This window comes from Magallana gigas, chromosome 9 (genome assembly GCF_963853765.1).
Source record: "Magallana gigas chromosome 9, xbMagGiga1.1, whole genome shotgun sequence".
Taxonomy (NCBI): domain Eukaryota; kingdom Metazoa; phylum Mollusca; class Bivalvia; order Ostreida; family Ostreidae; genus Magallana; species Magallana gigas.
The window spans coordinates 43254843-43275394 of NC_088861.1; the positions used below are offsets into that span (position 1 = coordinate 43254843).

Genomic DNA, 20552 nt, shown 5'->3' on the forward strand with positions numbered 1-20552 from the left:
TCATAAAATCATACATACCTTCCTATAATAACTGTACATTGTCGAAAGAGGAATTTGGAAGTTCGTGGCTAAAAAAAAATTTGAGGAAATTATGAATGAATGTCTTTTGAGTATATATTTTTAACTTTGTTGATGATAAAATTTTAATTTCTTGGACAAAGAATACTTGACTCAATGTTCTTAGATATATTTATTTTAATATTACCTCTCATACACGTCTTTTTCTTGCGATAGTTATCACAGGTATTTGCTTAGTGGATTTGGTCATTAATGCTTTACGAAAGTATGGAAAGGTTGGCTACGTCTGGCAGATCTCTGCCTTGTTTTAGAAGACATTACTAGACCCCCATCAAAGCAACACCATGTATTGACTTGTATTGATATTTACAAAATAGATATAAAATGAATAAGCTACATTTGCTATCATTTAGTTAAAATTGTTGAACAAAAATATAGGTAACTAGAATAGATGGTTATAAATAAAAGATAATAAAAATAAAGGAAAAAAAGGGAAAATTGTGTTTTTGTTCTATTTAAGGTTCAATAAAATCTTGAAATTAAATCTTTCAATGATGGTGCACTCTTCTCATATCCTTAATATTAATAAAAGAGTTTTATTTTGTACGTTGGTTTCAAAAATTTAACAAATCTTATCTTTTCTTTAGTCCTAAAAAAATCAAAACATATATTTAGGCAGCTATATTGTTAAATAAATGACTTACTACTATTACTGAAACCAAATCAAAATTTTTTTTAATTTACAATATCTTTAAATAAACATTATTTTTTTTAACTAGAAGCGAGGTGTACGTCTATGCTAAATTAATTAATATATTTTTTTACATATTTTATATGATGTATATTATAATTTTTTTTTTAATTTTTTTTTTTTTACAAAAAATAGGGAGAGAATGTTATTTCTAATATAACATTACATTTCCTCTCGATTCTATATGACTTTCAACTACAATGGACCTAGATAGTGAACGTGGGTCAATTGGACTCAAACAACGAACTACAGACCTAGACAGCGTAATTGAAAACTCAAAGTTCTCTAGGATTAAGTCCTCTGGTGTATCATCATTCATCCCAAAATTTGATTCATAATCTTGCATATTATTGGTATTATGATGATGGTATTCGCTCAATTCACCATTGTTTGTGTCAATAATTGTGTTACCACCTGGAGTGACACTTATTGTTGTTTCATTATCTATATCATGCGTTTCATTAGTGTCTTGATAATGAGCATTGGTCAATTCATCATTTTTTGTGTCATTAATTGTGCTACCACTTGGGGTGACACTTATTGTTGTTTTGTTATCAATACCATGCGTTTCATTAGTGTCTTGATAATGAGCATTGTTCAGTTCATCATTTTTTGTGTCAATTATTGTGCTACTACTTGGAGTGACACTTATTGTTGTTTCATTATCTATATCATGCGTTTCATTAATGTCACGATAATGAGCATTGTTCAATTCATCATTTTTTGTGTCATTAATTGTGCTACCACTTGGAGTGACACTTATTGTTGTTTCATTATCTTTATCATGCGTTTCATTAGTGTCTTGATAATGAGCATTGTTCAGTTCATCATTTTTTGTGTCAATTATTGTGCTACTACTTGGAGTGACACTTATTGTTGTTTCATTATCTATATCATGCGTTTCATTAATGTCACGATAATGAGCATTTTTCAATTCATCATTTTTTGTGTCATTAATTGTGCTACCACTTGGAGTGACACTTATTGTTGTTTCATTATCTTTATCATGCGTTTCATTAGTGTCTTGATAATGAGCATTGTTCAACTCATCATTTTTTGTGTCATTAATTGTGCTACCACTGGGAGTGACACTTATTGTTGTTTCATTATCTATATCATGCGTTTCATTGGTGTCAAAATAATGAGCATTGTTCAATTCATCATTTTTTGTGTCATTAATTGTGCTACCACTTGGAGTGACACTTATTGTTGTTTCGTTATCTATATCATGCGTTTCATTAGTGTCTTGATAATGAGCATTATTCAATTCATCATTTTTTGTGTCATTAATTGTGCTACCACTTGGGGTGACACTTATTGTTGTTTCATTATCTATATCATGCGTTTCATTAATGTCACGATAATGAGCATTGTTCAATTCATCATTTTTTGTGTCTTTAATTGTGCTACCACTTGGAGTGACACTTATTGTTGTTTCATTATCTATATCATGCGTTTCATTAGTGTCTTGATAATGAGCATTGGTCAATTCATCATTTTTTGTGTCATTAATTGTGCTACCACTTGGAGTGACACTTATTGCTGTTTGATTATCTATATCATGCGTTTCATTAGTGTCATGACAATGAGCATTGGTCAATTTACCAATTTTTTTGTCATTAATTGTGCTAGCACTTGGTGTGACACTTATGATACTTTTTATTTCACGTTCATCATTAGTTTCATGAATACGAAAATCACTAAATTCATCAATATCTGTATTACTAGATGTGCTATCATTGGAATCTGTTTTATTCTCCCTATTTGACATGGAATACGGATCAAATGTATTAGATCTAATTATATTTGATTTTTTATTTTGAGCTATAAATGTAGCTTTATCATTTTCTATTATACAACCATTAGATTTATTTTGATTAATGGAATTGCTTTGATCTGTTTGGCCACTGACAGTAATGTCTTTATCGTGAAAGGAATCTGAAAAAAATAAAGATTGCTTTAAAGATTTACAATGTTTTTTGTACTTTATTTTTTTAAAGAGTGTCATAAATTTATGTTTTCTAGGAACTGAACAATCAATTTAAACTTATGCACTGTAATTTATATATTAATATGATTGCAGTATTTTTACGTAAAAATTCATCCATTTTCTTATTGAGTGTAAAAAAAGACGATCAGTATAATTGTTTGAATAATGAATAAAAACCTGTTTAATAAAGAACATCGTGAACAATATTATTGATCATATAAATTGTATGTGATAATGTGATTTCTACACTAACGTGAACAGTGTGTATAAAACTCAAAATGTATATGAAAACCCCTAAACAATAGTTAATATATATAAAGAAAACGTTTTAGAAATATATAAAGTTTTTGGGATTATAAAAATAATAACTAATCGGTCGGTAGATAAAGTTGTACCTGCAAATGACTCCTCCATTCTTGTTAAATAAACTTAGTGTATCTGTAACAAGAAATCTGAAACACAAATTTGACATGGCTTTAAAGAGTCCCACATTGCATATTGTTAAGGAATAAAAGTGCCTTGTTCATGTATGCATGTACTGTATACAAAGAAATATTCGCTTTCATTTTATTTTCGACCAGTTTGCCATCGATGTCAGCGAACTGGGCGAATTTCAATGTCTCAAATAATCTCTTTTTTAAGCACAACTACATCGAGCAAAACCGGTCGCATATGAGAAAGAGCGAAAATATCACGGGGCGAAAATAACCGAGTATACAGAATATCGTCAAATAGAAAATAATAATTGCCCAATTTTTTCGAATTAGAAAACTTACAGTTCATGCACATATCAAAGACTTGCTTTTGTTTGACCACACACTATCTCTAAACAAAGCTGAGCTGCGTAGACAAAGCGTCTGGTTTAACTAGACAATAATATCCGCTCCGTAGAAACGCACAGCTACTTTATGCTTTTATACCATTTAATCGACCGCCTTCTAGCAACCAGTAGCATATAAAACTGTCGATAGATTTCTCTAAGTTCGAGTGATCATGATCACAAACAATTCTATTTGTTGGGATCAAAAATATTATATTCACTACATGTTTGAAACTTTCATTATTCACGCAGTTACTGAAATAATGACCTACCGTTATTATGTCTTGTAGTGTTGGAACCCTATCATCCACTATTTATTGCTTGTCTAGAAAGAATGAAAAAAAAGAAACATTTATGTTTCAAAAGTTTAATGAGACATCACAATCTATAAAATAATTTTATCATACTTCGCCAAATAATTATTTAATAATTTTTTCTGCATTCAGGTTATGATTTATCATGATTGCCAGAGGTTACCTATCTTTTTGAGAACTTCAGCTGATCACTGGATCTGATTTTTTTTAATGAAAAGTTTGTTTTTGCTACTCTCTTGCGACTTAAATAAATTTTCGACAAGATAAGATAATATGAAGTTCAAATAAAATATTGATAAATATATAGTTATCATATTTTGTGCTACCATTGTTAGTGTTAAAAGTTTAGTTTTAGGTATGCATGTACCTGTGAAATGAATTTTAGCTTCTATATTAAAAAGAACTGAATATCAATTCGAACAATCTATTTGCCCCTTTATCATATTGATATTTTGTAAATATTTCAGCTACAACAATAACAAAATTTGTTAATTATAGGCAATTCAGTAAACAAAAGAAGCATTTAATGAGTTTATAATTGGTTTCCAGTAAATAGAAGAGGTATCTTAATATTTATATTCTAGTATTCTCCTGCGAGTTTAACGAAAATAAAATTTTCCATTTCGGTTTTTGTCGGTTAGATATTCAGTTTTAATGAAAAGCAAGAGGTTAGATTTCTCTTTTTCGTTTTTAAAAGCAAAAATCTTAATTATAAATAAATGACCAGGAAAAGTATTATGTCCTGTTGCTTTGAAGGAAAGCAATAGTAAACGTATAACTTTACGTATCTGTATCAAAAAATGTTTTTACCGACAATTCAAATACATGAACGCCTTAATCTTTTAAGTCTTGATTTATAATTGAATGTGACGCCAATCATTTAATATCTCCCTTTGAAAAAGATGTGATCATAGCGTAACGTAGACCAATGTAAAACTAATATGTTTACTGCCTTTTTAAAGATAGTTAATTTTCGAATATTGACAATAATTCCAAAACTTTCTAACGGGTAAAAAGGAATAAATATCCAGATTACTGAGTTTGATACTGTAGATCACTAATCTAACATGTACACCAAATGGTGTTTTCATAAAGATATTGAATATTATTTATTTTGATTAAATTTTATTAAACCTGTTTAATTATGAACTAGATGCTGTCATTAGACAGTAATACCCACACCAAGTACCGGTATTTCTATATAACACTCTCCTGTACCAGTTTTAGTATAATAGGGGGCCATAGGCAATTTCCAGTAGTTTTTAAAATGATAATTTTCATAAAGGGTGAGATCCCATCCCAAAATACACATACGCGGCCCTTTATGTACACTTTGGAGGTGAACTATTTGCATGTGATTTTTAAATTAATCAATTATCTTAACATTTCATGTGATAGAAAGCATTACCGGTGTAACGTAGAATGATGACACCCGTAGAATAATGACCGGGGGTCATTTTTCGACGTAGAATAAGGACCCCGGTCATTGTTCTGCGTAGAAAAATTTCTCCAAAATTGACAGTGTAATCATGATATGAGGAAAATCAGACAAAGTGATTAAAAAACCAAACCGTTGCTATCGCAGCATTAAATCAAAAATACTAAATGCATATGAAAATAGTATCTAGTTATATACAATGTCAAATCATCTTACAGAACATTGTGAAGCGCTGCTTTTTAGTTCAGAAGAGCACTTTGTTGTTTAGGTTTTTAACAAAAACTGCTTCAAACAGCAATAATTATCTTTTTTCATCCTGAATTCTTGCTACATACAGCATATGATAAATTATATATTTTTTATTTTTTCATAAAAGGTTTTCTGCTTTTAAATTCGGATACGATAATTGTAAATGGATCCATATGTATTAGTATGAAAAAATTCAAACCAAAGTTTTTTGTTATATATGACACACAAAGGATATAAAATGAATGATCTTCTAGTAAATGGTATAATCTCAATATAGGGAAATATATTATCGTGGATGAAATGAAATTTTGTTCTTTTCTTTTGTTTTTAATTTTGTCTCATCATATCTTATCTTTTAGAATAGAAAAACCTGAATCGGTTTTGGACATTTGAAATGTTATAAGTTTTAAATAATGATGACTAAATCCAGAGTTTGCAATTGTCTTAGTATGTTTTTCCTAATTCTAATTTATTTACCTTTGTGAACAAGCGATTAATAGAGAAACGGAGAATTCCCTAAACCATCAAACACATAATGCTGATAGACTGTGCTAGTACATATATTTAAGGTATATTTGGAAAAAACAAACAACAATGCATTGGAGGATGAGAAAAGGGGGAGAGGTTATAGATATTACCTCATAAAATTTGATCAATATGATAAGTTTAAAATTCTTGTACTTTTTGGTACTTGGTTTCTTACTTTTTTGCGCCCCCCCCCCTGAAAAATTAGGGTTCAGGTCGTTTAGTTCAAATTTTATCTTTTAATATTTGAATTAAAATAAAAGTCGCCTTTCAGCATAAAATGGGGCCCAGTACGTACGCCTTCCTTGTTGCTTGTTGTCCTTTGTTGCCTTAATAATTATGAGTTATCAGAAACAAAGTGAGAAAATTTTCTATACAAGTTATCTCTCTTATTATCAGAGGAATATTTCACCCTAAAAATCCCTTTCCCCCAGCACGAAAAAAATTCTATATATCATTCTTTGTTTGACGATTCATTCACAAAGAATACTTGTCATATTATTACAACAATTATTCTTTCATGATTCTTGTTCGTTAATTATCACACAATTCTTCTTATTCATATAAATTTGTTTTTCATTTGTTTTCTTTTTTAATTTCGGAATGTTTTTGCAACAATAGCACCACCTGTACAGATTTCTAAACACACATGTGTAGACCTTGCAATTTGTTGCCCATGCAATTGTAAAATCGCAGTACATAAAGTTGTGGATACATTTTGTAAATGAAATATCGTCTTTAAATGATGAAGCTATATTATATGTTGTTAATTAAGAATTATCATGGTAAAAAAAAATCAAGTATACTACAGCAGATTTATATACAAGTGCAGTGTTATTTCCAGCCATATGTCGACAAGAGAGGAGACATAGCTGTCAACAACTAATTTGTGGCAATGTAAGTGTGTTTGTGTGTGTGTTTGCTACGGATATGAAAAACTATATACAGAGATTTCTTTTGGTGCTTATAACTTCAAAATCAACTGAACAGAGTGAATATTCCAGTAATGTTAAAGTCATATGCCTTGTCGGGATACTGGGTAACAATTTTCTATCGTTGTTTACAGCGGGGGTCATTTTTTTTCGGGGGTCATTTTTCTTCAAGTTAAACATGAAGAAAAATAACCCCTGGGTCTTTTATCTTCAGGAAAATCCAATTATTCTACAGCAAGGGGGGGTCATTATTCTCCGTCGAAAAATGACCTCCGGTCATTATTCTACGGGGGTCATTATTCTTCATTATACCGGCATTAGATTTGCTTTTGTGTGCCAACAACATTTGGTCCTCGGTGATAAGAAAGCCCTGAAGTGTTATGTCGCCATAACACTCCAGGGCTTTCCTGTCACCTCGGGGCAAATATCCTGGTATGTCGCCGTCGAAGCCATGTAATATATGTATAATATACATGTAATTTAAGAGACCAAATATTTATCTTTTTAAAACCACTTTGAATTTAAATATTTCGTTTATTCCTATCCCCATACACACTATGGGGTTATCCATGGTAGGAGGTGTTACATTTACGTGGTTGTACAATTCCTCATATTACTAGCGAAAACACACCACACATGTTTTAAACTTTAGTATTATAGTTTTTTTTCTTCATTCAGTGACATACATTACGCATTCAGACAATTAGTGTAGGAAACCTTAAGTTCAAATATGTATATGAAATGTTGCTTAAGATCAAGCGATGTGTAGTCTGCTGTATGGGAAAATTCGAGTTATCTAGTCATATAATTTCAAACAATTTTTTTCAGAGAGTAATGTATCTACAGCGATTACCATGAAAAGAATTCCATTTAATAATGTCGGCCATGTTTGTCAAAGTCTCTTCCGAATTATAAACCTGTTCTTCTCTTAGTAATTCGGAAAATATACCCCGAAATTCGGCTCAGAAGGCTGCTTGTTTTTTTTTTTTTATTAAATTGGGATGAACTTAATCTCGTTTGTTTCTTGCCTTTACTAGGTATATTAAGGTTTTATTGTGGAAGTTACCATTAAACCCCCTACCTTATCACCACACATGCAGTAAAAGAAAAAAGTAAATGAGTGTAATTTTATTTTATTTTGCTTATTCTTTTTTGTCAAGAGATATGTGATATTTACATTGATACAGAATGGTCAAGATTTACGACTCATGGAATTATGAAAATCCTGATTTTTAACAAATATAAATTATTATTATATATATATATATATATATATATATATATATATATATATATATATATATATATATATATATATATATATATATATATATATATAAATTGCCAGTCGGTTATTTGAAACTCAATTTGAATCGGTTAATCGTTTTGAATATATTGACATTTCAAAATTTTGACTTATTATCAATAAATTTTTTTTCAAAATTGATTGTCCTAAAAACGCTATACATAAATATGTGATCAACAAAGACTGATGAAAGTTTAAAAAGATCTTGATTTGGCAATAAAAATATTCTTGTTGGTCCTAATTATGTGCTTTATACCGTCAAATGATTTTTTAATTTTTGAAATTCGCTGAACACGTACCGTATTTCTGAGTTTGGGGCAACAATAAGTTTGTTATGATAACTTCGTATTGTTTTCAAAGATTGATACTTAAGCTGTGTTTGTTACATGTGTTGAACAGGGTGAACTTCTATTGTGTAATAGCCTTTTTAAATATAAACAACTAAATCAAGGCCCCACTTTGCAGATTTCCTAGCTATAGTGTTAATTTTGTCCAATTCTGCTAAACATTTCATTTAAGACATGGTCCCTGTCCCTAAGCCCCCCCCCCCCCCCCCGGAACTGAAAAAGTATCTTGAAATGCATCATATATATTTTTTGTTTCTTATCCCTTTGTATTACGGCACTTCAAATGTTCTGTAAATATTGATTCTATGGGATAATTCTGATTTCCATAAAATAGAAAATTACCAAATATCTTGAAAACTGTTAAGATCCCGACCATAAAACCATATATATTCTTGTTTCTTGTAGTACTATTCATCATTTGCAGATACGTCTGACCCTCAGAATCACAGTTATATTTCTAAAACCTAATTGCACATCTATAGGTCAGCCCCTGTCATATGCCAAGATCTGATGTGGCTTTACATTAAATTATGAGGAGTTCTGGGGACGAGGTTATTTTTAGGAGTGACAAACGTCAATTTTCAGCTACTATTTGACTCCCTGGATGAAATTTATTTTTTTAAGACCATATTGTAAATCTATAGGACAGCTTCTGTCATTTCCCAAGATATGATATGGATATTCATTAAATCATAAGAGGAGTTCTGAGAACAAGGTTTTATTTAGGAGGAATAAACGTTAGTTTTCTGCAAAAATTTGACTACAAGGATAAAATTTAAATTTTTAAAACCTTATTGCACGTCTATAGGACAGCCCCTTTCATTTCCCAAGGTATGTTGTGGCTATTCATTAAATCATGAGATGAGTTCTGGGAACTAGGTCTTTTTAAGGAGTGATAAACGTCAGATTTCGGCAACTATTTGACTCCCTGGATGAAATTAAAAATTTCAAAACTTTATCGGTAATCTTTAGGACAGCCCCTATGATATTCAAAGAGATGTCATAGCTATTGCAGAAGTTGTAAGAGTAGTTCCGGAAACTATATTTTTGCAAAAACGTCAGCTTTTGTTGCCCACCAAACCCCGTGAAAAAAAAAAATTCTGAAGCCTAATTACACATCAACATTACACCCCAATCATATTCTCGTAGTTCACAATGTTGAACAACTATTACTGAGAAAAATGGACGATAACAAACCGTGAACCATCTCAAAGATCCATAAAACGAAATTCGAATTCAAAGCAGAGCAACACGGACCTCCAAATAGATAGAGGTAGGATCAGGTGCCTAGGAGGAGTGAGCATCCTCTGCCGACCGGTCACACCAGCCGTGTGCTCTTTGTCGTAATCGGGAAAAGAAATCGGAAAAAAACAATTAAGTGATTAATTATGGTCTAACAATTAGTATGAAAAACGTCAGTCAGCATGCGACCTAGTGGAAGATTATATTTGGTGACAAGGTCGTTGTATCGACCATAGAACTAACGAAAAGATGACTCCAAGCGAGAATGTTGATATTCCTGTTTTATCAACTTGTTTGTCAGTAGCTTGCTTCGTCTTAGACACAGTTCATACAAAGAACATGCCCTTGCGTATCGAATCAACAGAGACAAAAACACCATATGTAGGTGATGAAGGAATATTGCAAATTAAGTAAGGAAAGTTGACTATAGAAAAATTGAAATCATCGCGTTTATCATGAAGTTTTGTTGTTAGGTTAACATCAATGGCCATGTGCAGTAAAATATCCAAGTCAACATAAGTATGGAAATAACAATTGTTAATTGCTAATATGTCGTCGATATACTTAACGGTTGAGTTAAAGGCCACAGCGAGTGATTTATTTTTTTTTCACGTACAAGTTTTTGAATAAATTCTGCTTCACAAGAATACAAAAATAGATCTGCTAACAATTGGGCACAATTGGTACCCATATGATTTCCAACAGATTGTTGGAAGACTTGATTTCCAAAAACTACATAGATGTTGTCTATCAGAACCTCAAACATCTTTTTAAGGTCAACTTCAGAGTACTTGTGTGTGAAATCAGAATGGTTTTTAACAAAAAAAATTTTCAGATTTCCAATGACAAGGTCAGCATTTTTACGACCTCCATTTTTATTGAAGAAACAACTGTCGATGATATCAAAAAGCCTTGATTTTAATTTTTCATAGGGAATGGTTGTAAAAAAGCGTTAAAAAATCTTACGTTTTGATGCTATTGATATTGGTAAGATTTTGTGACCTCAAAGGTTCTAATAATTCTTTAGAGTTTTTTTATATCAACATCTGTGAAATTTATAATAACTGTCACGTGATTCAACAAAAGTCACGTGATTAGCGTACTGTCTCATCTTAATAATATATAATCTGTTTGTAATGACAACGATGAATTGTTAACGCCAAAAATCAGTGTACAATTATTACGAGCAAATTGTAACTTGTCTCGTAGTAAGTAGGACTAAGATTTTGTCATTTTTTTTTATCAAGGTACTTTCGGTTTTGACATTTTTTCAAACACAAAGTTTTACTGTCTTAAACATTAATTATATATGTCGAAGACTCAATTTGAAAACCGATCTTCTTAATAGTAAAATAAGATTAAAAATAATAGTAAAGGCATGTTTAATTTCATGTAAATTACATACCCTTTCTGTGTTTAAGTTGATCTACGCAGCAGATTCAGGACTTCCTTCTTTAACTGTTGGTAAAATGAGAAACCAAGCTTCACGAAGGCTAGCCAATTTGTTTTCTTCCTTTATTCTCATAAATCGTAGTTTTTTCATTCCATTTAAATAAATGAATGAGAGTTAAAATAGTAAAATATATTTGCTAAAAAAAACCCACATAGTTTTGTTTTAAGTATCAACGTCTATTTTTGTAACAGGTCATTTAAGTGTATTTCTTAAGGCGTAATTGTTTTCATAGTTGATCTATAATTATAAATCGAAAAACTTTGTGTTGATATAACTTAAGTTAAAAAACAACATTTGCATTTGTAAAATATAAAAAGGTAATGAATACGCATTTAAATTAAATGGAGGTCAATATCTGAAATCCTAGCTCGTAAAACTTATTTTACAAGCACCCTCTTTGTCACAAAACTGAAGCCTGTTCAGCAGAGCGTGCACCCGCGAGCGCTCGCCAAATTTCCCTATACATGCATCACAAAGTTTGTCTAGCCGCTCGCTCTGCTGAACAGCACCTCTTTTCCCCGATCAACAAAGGGCGATTTCATTCACAGAGATAGAGGTAACCTGCGTGGTTTAATGAATGTTCATTCGAACAATTTAAAGCGGTTTAACATTAAGTGTGTGTATAACCTTTCTAAAACGGCAGATATGAAGTTTGTATGTTGTTGTTTACAAATGGCAATTTTTGACAGATTGATACTATTAAAAACGCCATCGTTTACATGGATGAGTTCATGCTTTGCAAAAAATTAATTACGGGCCGCTAGAAGGCGGTCCGTTATTTGATATACATTTAGATATTGTAACTGCGTTTCTGCGGGATAGTTTTTTTTTGATAGAATTATTATTATGCCTATTTTTATGAATTAAAAGTTAATTTGCATGTAAAAATATGTTGTATGCCTTTAAAAATTTTACATTTTTTTTTTGTTTTACTCGTAAATGTAAATAATGTAGGTCATTTAATGACATTTATAGACGGTCGTGTTAGGTGCTTTTTAACTGAGACTATAATCTATTCGAAGTTTTTCATTCTTTTCAGAACATTGTACCGGGATCGGTATACGGGACATACTAAAGACCTGAAATATTTAAGACCTGAATAACATGAAATTTTATATAAAGCATAAATTTGAATTTCTAAGTTCTGCGTCAAATAAAATTACTTTGTGTGTGTATTTATTATATTTCCATGCGAGATGTGGTAGAAAAATATCATTTAATGACATCCATATCTATTATTTACGAAAAATATGAAGGACCTGAAAATATGAATTGACCTGAAAATTTAAGCTGACCTGATTTATTTTCAAAACTTTTGAGAACCTCATGCAATTAAATAACCATGATTATCTTCATCAACTGAAGTGTAGATAAGATTTATAATTCCATTTAGGAAAAAACAATGATGATTCATACAACAATTATATTTTTTTCGGCATATTTGATGCTTGTGTCAATATGTTTTGCTTGTTGTTCCTTGTAACAGGATATCTCATTTGTAAAGTATGAAAATGTTTACTTCGCATCATATTGTTACATCCATAGATTTACACCCTCAATAAAGTAGACGAGTCGATCGGGGCAAGCATGTTAATATAAATGTAAACGGTATAAAGGTGTGTCCCATCAGTTAAATACTATTGAATATTAACCGTGCATACAGCTAATTAGGTCTTTCCACCTTTCAGGTGAAAGACCTCTTGTTTTCTTTATGTTTCTTCTTCTTCTTCTTCTTCTTCTTCTTCTTCTTCTTCTTCTTCTTCTTCTTCTTCTTCTATTTACCTCAGAGTCACTTTTTGTTATTAGGGCTATCTCAGCAAACTTTATGTAATTTCCCATCAAAAGTTATGATACCAATTGACCCTGTGTCAAAAAACTCCCAGAACTTACATAGTTATTGCCCTTTGAGAAGGAAATGCTTGTTACATGTATCGCTACTCCTCTAAAACCATAAGAGATAGAGACTTTGAACTTTTACCAATGTCTTTATTACAGTTAGAGGGTTCTTCAGTCTATTCATACCGAAAGGATCTGAGGCCCCCTTCTAGTAGTTATTGCCCCTGAAAGTATTTAAATTTCCATAAAATCACTTACTTATCATAGTGACTTCGGACCACTTGGGATGGAAGTGTCTACATTGGCCAAACAAGATGACATAAAGGTCAAAGGTCAAGGACATTTGGTTATCTGTTAATTAATGAGTTTTTAGATCTCTTTTGTTCAGGGTGCTAGAGAAAAATTTGTTCATGGATATAGTAGGACATCTTAAGACATTTAAAAATATAGCCCCTTGGCTCATACCTTTGAATAGTTACAGTGTTATTGCCCCTATTATACTGAATGCTTCTCCTCTGAAACCATAAGAGATAGAGACTTGAAACGTTTACCAATGTCTTCAGTATACTTAGAGGGTTCTTTAATTTATCATACCGAAAAGATCTGAGGCCCCCTTCTAGCAGTTATTGCCCCTGAAAGTATTGAAACTTTGGTAAAACGACTTCCAACTTTTTTATTACTTGTTGTTATAGAGACCTCAAACCACTTTGTATGTGAGCGTCTGCCTTGGCCGAACAAAATGACATAAAGGTCAACGGTCAAAGTCATTTTGAAATCTGCTAATTTGTGAATTTTCATATCTTTTGAAATAAAGAATTATAGTAAGGGTTTCAATAGCTTGCTGGATTGCGCAATAAGGTATTCAATTGGGTCATCCAGGTATCACATTAATTCATGTGGTTACTCAGTTGGAACTTGTTTTTACAGTCAACCCATTTATATTGTACAAAGAAAGCTAGATAGAACACTCTCTTCTATTATTAGGTTTTCTGTTTATATGCTTGTGTAAAGAATATTCACTTGGTTCGGTTTTGTACAGAGTAAGTGCAAATAAAATCACAGAGATGCTTTAGATAAACATTATGGAATTCTTTAATGACTTGAAGTAAAAAAAAATCTTTAAAAATCACTTATGGGTTTGTGGTTTTCCCATTTTATTGTACAATATATATTATAGGTATGAACATTTTTTGTATATTTATTTAGTAATCTAGCAACGTATTAAATTATTAAGGTGGAAAGACCTCTAATTGTTCGAGAATAATTAGTGTATTAGTTTCTTTTAGAACTCTTTGCTTCTTTGCTTGATTGATAATAGGGTCGATGACCATTTTTATCACTTTCACACACACACACACACACACACACACACACACACACACACACACACACACACACACACACACACACACACACACACACACACACACACACACACACACACACACACACATCCATTATATACTCGTGTTGGATAGTGAAGTTCCAAGCCTCACTATCCAAGCTCGGGGCCAAGCTTCACGGTCTAGGACTCGGCAGAGCCTCGTTCTAGACAATGAACCTTCACTATCCCACACTCGTGATAATGAATGATTCTATTATTCTACCATCAAGTCAAAGAATGTTAAAGATGTCTTCTTTTCTTCATGACATCTCATGTGGTAGGTCTTTATCGTTATCTTGATACTAAAGCATGAAAATCCATTTAATGCCCTTTTCATCAATATAATGAATTCTATGAGATTTTGCTTAGTATTCATCAAGACTTGGTTTGTCAAAAATCGTTGCTCAAAAGTATATATTGGATGTCTTTTTTATACAATGTAATACATTCAAAGTCGTATTATTTACAATTCGCCTCAATTTTTTGCATTTATATACTGCTTGTGATAAAAATGTTGATTTATTATGATTTACAAAGGACTGCAATTTATATAATATTGGAAAAAAGTAATCAAAAAACGTTCACAAAAATACATGTACTTACTATGGTTATACATGTCCGTAAATACATTATGATCACCTGATTAAAACAAATCTTAGCTCTATAATTACGACCAAGTTTACTATACAAACCCATTGATCTCACTAATGTTAGTGAAAATGGGTAGCGTCAGTGGGATAATTTATTTCATTTTCTCACAAAACTTTTTCTAAATTGAAAAAAAATGAAAACGAAACCGAAACATTGTGTCTGAAACAGAAAAGAATGTATGAAATTCTATCAGTAAAGTTGTACTTTCAAAAAACAAAAATTAAATCATATATCAGTTTAGTTCTATAAATATGTAAATTGTCTTTGATAGATGATGACATGATGATAATTAATTGATTAGATAGATTAACATATTGCATTTGCAACACTAGTTTGTCTAATAGAGTTAGAAAGGGAAATATTAAATTCAAACCGAGTATTTCTTTTACTTATCTCACTTCCTTCAACAAATGTGGCATAATAGAGATGGTTATAACTGTTTCACTTTCTCAGGGGACTGCCTCATTCGAGAACATGAAGACAGATTTGGAACGGTGAGCTTAAGACACGAAAAGAAATTAGTGTGTGAGTAAAAAGGGGTCTCTGAATATAATTAACATAACATTTGTATTCTCCAAAATAACATCAACTTTACTGGCATATTGAATGCTCAATATCTATTAAACTATCTACCTATACTTCACTTACTTTAAAATTTCCTCCGATAAGAAATGGCATGGTAGAGTTCGTTACTGTTGCTGTCTCCGATGACTGTCTTTCTCGAAACTAAGAGAATGAAGACTGGCCAATGCCTCTCTTATTTTGTCATATGACCGTAACCCTTCATCAGTAAAGCAATTTTATTTAGTAAAATTTACTGACGTTTACAAAAATTAAATTGATTAATCTACGTTGGCAATGTTTATCTACAGCTACTCTATCAAAAAAGTGTTCATAAGAGTTAAAATAAAAGCTAATAGTACAAATAAAAAATCATGACAATACCCCTTTTAGAATGAAAAAAAAACCCAATTATAAACAGAAACCTAACAAAGGTTTGAATGACTAAATCGGCTTGTGAATATTTTTAGAGTTATTATGATAGTCAAGCAATTATTACTTCATTGTAAACTATTTAGATCATATCGAGTAAAATTTTAGCGACAAAGAAGGGGCTTGATATGATCAGACTTACCAAGAACATACCCTATGATCAAAAGCTATGCGCTAATCAAATATTATTTACATGTATCTTTAGTTAACAGTTCTCTAATCGGAAATTCGCAGTAATCTTTAAAAATTTCTTAACGATTGAGAGTATCCCTTAATCCCTTATTAAGAGACTGATAGTTGGATAGAAAAGTGGATTATGCTCTAAAGTGATATAGGATTTATATAAAAGCGCGAAGTGAAAACGAAGACTTCCTTTTATGGATTCTAATAGAATAATCCTCAACGGTAAAATTTATAAAGTTTTATTTAACAAATTAAGGCATTTAAGCTTATGAATAGTTTCATTATTACACCTTGTTGTTGATCGTTGGTTAGTTTTAAAACGCGGCTTAGATTTTTAATTATCAAATTTAAGTAGAGCAGTTAATTCATGTCACTCAAACATTAATCTAGTAGCAGTCTTTAACAAAAAAACTGTTAATTTTAAAAATCTCGTAGTGTGTATAATATATAAAATCTTGCTTAATTTTAACAACTTTCAAGAATCATCTACCATTCATTAAACCTTACTCAAGCGATCTGTGTTTATGTACGCTCTTTCCAGTTTAACGTAATCTTAGATCTTTCCAGGGTAGTAAACTCTCTCTATATACACGAAATAGTTTATTGATTAATTATCTATTTATTTATCTATTTATTTATATTTATCATGACTTGGTGATTTTGACCGTGAACTGAAATTGTATTATGCTCAAAGGAATCTGAAAGATAAAAATTGTTTTCAGGAGTTAGTTTAATTGAATAGTACAATTCAAAAGTAATTAAACAAGTAATTCAATATCCCAGAGATTATTGATATGTCTTTTCAAAACAACTTGAAAACAAAAATAACCTTCACGTGATTATAATGCTTGAATTTGATTGGCTTTTAATAAGAGTACGAGAACGCGTTAATTATGAATAACTTCATAAAAGAAAACCAGGTATAAATAACCATAAAAATCGAGAATTAAAATTAGATTATATTCTTTAAAAAAATTGTTTGATACATTGATCAAATAAGCCATTTCATTTGATGTTACTTTTTTACTATGCCTTCTTTTAATATATTTTCATGACTGTTATATCAATTAATAACTTTTATACTTTATACATCACAGTTTAATACCATTAATACTTTTTGATTTTATCAACCTTTGAAAACCAACAAAAGTTAGCTTTGATGGATATAATCATTGTTTTATGACAAAACCAAATCATTATGTAAAGGATGTAAACCTCGTATTGTCTTTATGTAAAAGAAAGAAAGAATAAATCAATGCATGTAGGACCGATATTTGTTTCTCTCTCACAGAATTGATGAACTGAGGCTTATATCCGACCTGCTACTTAGGAATGTGCATGTGTTGACGAAATTGTTTACATCTCTGTCAAAGTGTTTAATCACGAACGTTAACAACCTATCTATAAAAACCCAAGTCGATACATATTTGGAATTCAACGTTTGATAATGCTGATTAAAATGTATGCATGTAGGTTTTGTGAAATTTTCATTACAAAAATACAAACAAAACCGCAATTTTTATTGAAGACACCTTTATTCAAACAGGTGAATTCATCTCCTTGGTCGTTGTGATTTAAATACATTCAGAACACAATGGACCGAGTTGCTTTCCTCGTACTACTTTGGTTGTATTATTGAAATCAGGCCGTCTTTGTGTTTTATTTAACAACAACAGCTCAGGGACCTACTGTGGAGTCAAGGTATAATTTATTTTTAAATGTTATCGTCTTGCGGCTTGGATTTAAAACATGAAAAGATAGTTTGGAATACTGATACATGTGCCTCTAACATGTAATGCTTTCTAATGGCTTTATTGATTTTTACCTTCCATCACATTAATTTTGTCAAACATATCCTTTGGTCAAGTTTTGTTTAATTTGAAAATTATAAAACGATAAATGTATTTTTATCGTTATGTACTTTAATTCACAACAATTGACACAATTAATAAGTTGTAAACATGTTGAACTGAGATTCAATTTAATTTTATACACGATCAATTTTGTGTATGGATCCAGCTCAGATGTTTCAGTCATGTTTCTCCTAAGAACGATTACCAAAGTCAACCAGTCAACCTACGTTCCAGAGATAGCTCGTTGATCAAGACAATGCTGGTCAATTGTCGTCCGAAGACATAGCAGATGAGTCAATAAAAGATTTGAAATAGAAACATGAAAATTTTTGCTCATTATTGACACGTATCTTTATTAACAATTTAGTAGGTTAGTTATGTCAAATTCTCAGAATTATTCAAATAATCAACAAGCATGGCTTGATTATCTCCCTGTAAACTAAAATGTTAAAAGCCACGGTGGCATATACAAGGTTCCGCTTTGCATATATACATAGAATATATATTTAAGATATAATGTCAACACAAAGTGACATGGCTATAGTATCATATTAAATAATGTGGATAGGGGATGATTGATCATCAATCACCATTCATCAGTGATATAAATTATATCAAATTGTTTACATGTGTTTGTTTGTGGTTGTAAGAACAAAATGTATTTAGAAGTCAGTTTTTGTGTAATGGTAGAGTTGTGAATGGCAGTTTGATAATTATCAAAAATGAATTAGACCCCTGTTGTTGGATTGCCCATTGATTCCAATTCAACCAAGTCATTGTCGATATCATCAACTGGAGTAACAAATCTTGACAGCTGAATAGAAATATATAAAAAAAAAACCCCGATAAACATCCAATTGATTTAAATAATAAAGATTAATAAGTACATCTTCATATATGGTTATTGTTTTGAATAACATTGAATTTATTTTCATTTAAAAGGACAGGAAAACTAGAGACTTGTCTTCCTACATCTCTGGTTGTGTTTGTATCAGTATTTCTATCATTGGTCTCGGTAAAATTCGTGTATGAACCTGGGTCTTATTCACCTGCACCTCTAGTTATATTTGTGTATTATTTCTACTACAAAATGTGACTGTCGACTGGAATTCAACTGAACAATACTTAGTTATGTATCGGTATTTTCAATATCATAGATTCGTCATAAAAGGGTTTTTGATCACCTTTGAAACATTTTCTGAGTTGTTATATACAATTGATCTATTAGAGAGTGATCGATTCAATTTCCCATCGTAGGTAAACAGGTAGTTTTTGGTTGTATTAATTCCAGACGTCTTCATTCTTGAAATGTAAAATTTATTTGAGTAAGTCAACTTGCATCCAAGATAGTGAATACGAAGTTTTGGGGTTTTTTTGTCTGAGGGGTAGGGGGTAGTGGGTTTAACTCTACTTGGGAAAAATCTAAAATAGACTAATATATCTTGCATCAAACAAAACCTGACAAGACTGACTTAAAATGACTTAAAATATTCCCTATACTTATAAATATAAAAAACATATCCAATAATAGATATTTGGATCATGATATATATGTAAGCTAAACACAAGATTGTCTTTAGTAACTCATCTGTCATACAGCCAAGAGAAGCCTGCAAGGTGAGTAGAAAGCATAGTTATTCAGTCGCCTCTTTTTTACCTCTTTTGACTAAATGGCAAAGCGTTGTCATATGAATGTTTTTTGGTTTAGATAGATGAATTTAGTTTTCGACAAAAGTCTGTGAAACCATGCGTTTAAGCATTGCTAGATTTGTGTTCAATGTATGCAATAAAATGACATTTCTGATTTTTTTTAATTGCAAAAAAGTGTTTTGAATGACGTTGTACATCTCTTTTTTAGCAAAGCAATACCCCCCCCTCCCGAAAAAAACCACATCGTACAGCTACTCTTACATACTTTAGAGCATTTCTAGCATAGATGGATCATTCATGATGAAAACACGCTATTTATGACCCAACAACTTAACAAATGTGACCTGAACAGAACAACTTTAATCAGCAATTCAGTACTTTAATATAAAAATAAAGAATTTATGGATTTAAATGCAAGTATTTCATAGTAATTTCTCTGACCAGCCGTTTCAAAAGAAGAAAAAAACAAATATAGTATGCTGTGTGATAATATCAATGCGTTTTCAAAATTATTTTGAATATTTAAAATTATTATAGCAAAAATTTACCAACATCTGGCTTTTCATTCATTAATACTATATTTCATCATTAAGGAGATAATGAAGATACAAAGAAGT

General features: G+C 31.0%; 1 protein-coding gene across 9 annotated transcripts in view; it reads right to left on the reverse strand.

Moving 5' to 3' along the window:
* The window catches only part of LOC105325189 (uncharacterized), a 68677-nt gene that overhangs the window by 7128 nt on the left and 40997 nt on the right, over nt 1-20552 (reverse strand). For 6 of the 9 annotated variants that reach the window (XR_010709704.1, XR_010709703.1, XR_010709701.1 and 3 more), the window contains exons 1-5: nt 11338-11486; nt 3852-3904; nt 3155-3211; nt 206-2707; nt 19-68 (exon numbers count right to left, since the gene is read on the reverse strand). The exons of 2 other annotated variants lie outside the window; for them this stretch is intronic. The gene's annotated coding sequence lies outside the window, so the exon portion shown is untranslated. Of the gene's footprint in view, nt 1-18; nt 69-205; nt 2708-3154; nt 3212-3851; nt 3905-11337; nt 11487-20552 lie in introns of those variants that run through there. One more of the 9 variants, XR_010709710.1, reaches the window with a different exon arrangement.